This window comes from Anneissia japonica, unplaced genomic scaffold (genome assembly GCF_011630105.1).
Source record: "Anneissia japonica isolate Jap-2015-1 unplaced genomic scaffold, ASM1163010v1 scaffold288303_len28160_cov184, whole genome shotgun sequence".
NCBI classification, from domain to species: Eukaryota; Metazoa; Echinodermata; class Crinoidea; order Comatulida; family Comatulidae; genus Anneissia; species Anneissia japonica.
The window spans coordinates 5,237-7,932 of record NW_022738065.1 but is presented as its reverse complement, the minus strand read 5'-3'; positions in this window follow the sequence as shown (position 1 = coordinate 7,932).

Here is a 2,696-nt window from a genome sequence, read left to right as displayed (position 1 = left end):
AATCACGCTTAGGCCTATGTGTTCTATTAGGCCTATGTATAACGTGTACTGATGCATATTTACATGTTTTAGAAGTATTCATTTTGAGTGATCCCAGGAAAGAATTTGTATTGGCTCAAGAATAAGCTTTAAAATTTTAACACTGTGTACAAAGGGGGGGAGGGGGGAGCCGTGGCTTCCCTCCCTGCTTCACTATACATATTAAAAATACCTTCCTTCTTCACATATCTATAATATGAACCATGCTCCCAATGTGAATGTTAAATTTGGTCATAAACATGAATACAACAAGCATATATATTTGTTAAGTTACTCCCTGCCACTCCCATTTTGGCTGGGAGAATTCACTATTCTTTATACAAGTATTATTGTAATTATTATGTACTGACATAGCTGCACCAAAGACCTTTTGTTGAAGAACTGGAATTATTTTTGCTAAGCGCCATTCTCGAATAAGCACCATGGCATGTATTATAGATATAAGCCTAAAGGATTTTATTAATAAGCATCACAGGTCCCTCGCAGGTCTTAACTGGGGGGATTTCATGGGGGTGGAGCAGGAAATTATTAAAAAAGGAGAAAGAAACACCACTCCATTATTATATAATAATTAGCGTTAATATATAAAAAAATTAATGTTATAAAATATTCTTAAATATTCTAATGCACACATTCCAGCTTAGTTAATGTTTTTTATTCAGTAAAATTGTACACAATATAATTATTTATTAATTTTTTTTGTCTTTTTGTGGGAGTCACCCACCATTATCTGTCCTCCTTTTTTCATGCTTTTTAATTTTTACATTTTCACTCATATATACAATGATACAAATATACTGTACTGGAATTTATATAATGTTCACAATCAACAACAGACATGTGTTCATAATTCAATATAAAACAAAATTAAAAGAAAAATTAAATGCATTTCATGTTTTTTTATATTACATAATTGCATATTTCCCTTAATTTCATGTCTTCAGAAGGCAATACATATTTTTTACAATTATTTACTTATGTTGTTTTCCTCATTATCATTTTCTATAACCTTCTTTAGGCCAACCATCCATGGGCTGACCAGCCCTTGTGAAAATTCATCATAATGGTTTCTTTGATAAATTCTGTAGAGGCTACACAACAAAGCATGAAAAACAAGATCTTGCCTTAAAAATGTGTAAATTATAATATTGCACTTTTATTATTTTCCTTTTCCACATTGCTAATTCAAAGATTAGCTCTTCCTTAAAATTATTATTTTTTTCTGCCCTTGTGGACTTTTGGTGCTTTTTTTCCTTTTGTATGTATTTGTGCATATATACATATATTTTTATGTATCTGTGTGTTCATGTATATGTATTCTGCATTAATGGAAATTAGTTGTTTTGTTTGCTATTTTGCATTCACTTTGGTTGGTCGTTCTTTTTTTGGCTTCTATTAAGCATTAATTTAAGTTCCTTACCTGTGTATTCCTTTAATTCATGCATTTTGCTTGCTCATTATTAGTTAAGCAGTATTTTGTAAGTCTTTTAACTGTGTACTATTTTTTCTTTTGGACGCACCTTCACTTTTTTGAAGTGTGCCACTATTAAAAAAGTGTAGCTTCCGAATAAATTACTCACTTACTACTAATACGTCACTAGCTGCTGTTCAGAACTATTACCACTTCATACCAAAGGTAGCTAAATCTGTTTACCCTGAAATTATTTCAAGGACACTAGTGCTTAACACATAATTATATAGTGAGATGTAGGCCTAAAGTTAATTACCGTTACTTTTTTACAAGCATTCTGTTTGTTTCCACATATTACAATCATTCATACACATGGATATACATTAACAGTATGGTATATACATTCATATGTTCACAAAACAAAACAACTGTGTGTTGTGAACAACATAGAGAAAATAAAACAATTTAAAGTAAAGTTAAAAGGAAAAAATTTGAATTTAATAAATGCAGATTTTTCCAAAGGGAAAATTTATTAAGCATTATTTTTGTACATTTTCTATATTTCTTTGTCCTTTTTTTTATATAAATTTTTATTATTTTCCTTCTTTTCCTTTTTTAAAGTTGCTAAAATAGGGTGTTATCTTTTCCAACTTTTCTTTACCTTGTACCAAAACTAGCAAATTCACACAATGTAATTCCTGATTTTCACAGATAACACTTTTATACAATATTAATTTCAGACCCCAAGTGCATGCAGACCCCTAACACTTTATTTCTCCGGGCCCAGTGACGCGTTGTTATGTCACTGGATAATTAGGTTGACTACTTTTTTTATAACTATCTATGTATGCATTAGTCGCTATATAAGTACTATTACCTCTACCAATAAGGGGTTATGTAACAAAAGGATCATAATGAAATTTATGCGGAAAGCTACACATTGTAAGGAGTGATTAAATTTTGGGTTCATAGGAGGTGAAGGTCACAGAATTTTGATAAAATTCTATTGAAACTTATTACCCCTCAATAATCATTAATTTGGAAGAACTTTACTTTTATACAGTAAACCTATAGAAGAAAAGAGTTTCTTGAAATGCAATAGCACCCTCTATACATAATAAAAAAAATGGCAACAATGGTTAAATATGATTACCATAGTTGTTCACAATTTCAGTGTCGCAAGAAGTTGATATACCCTGCAATACAATGTGGGTACCGGTAAATAAAGTCACATAAAATTATATAG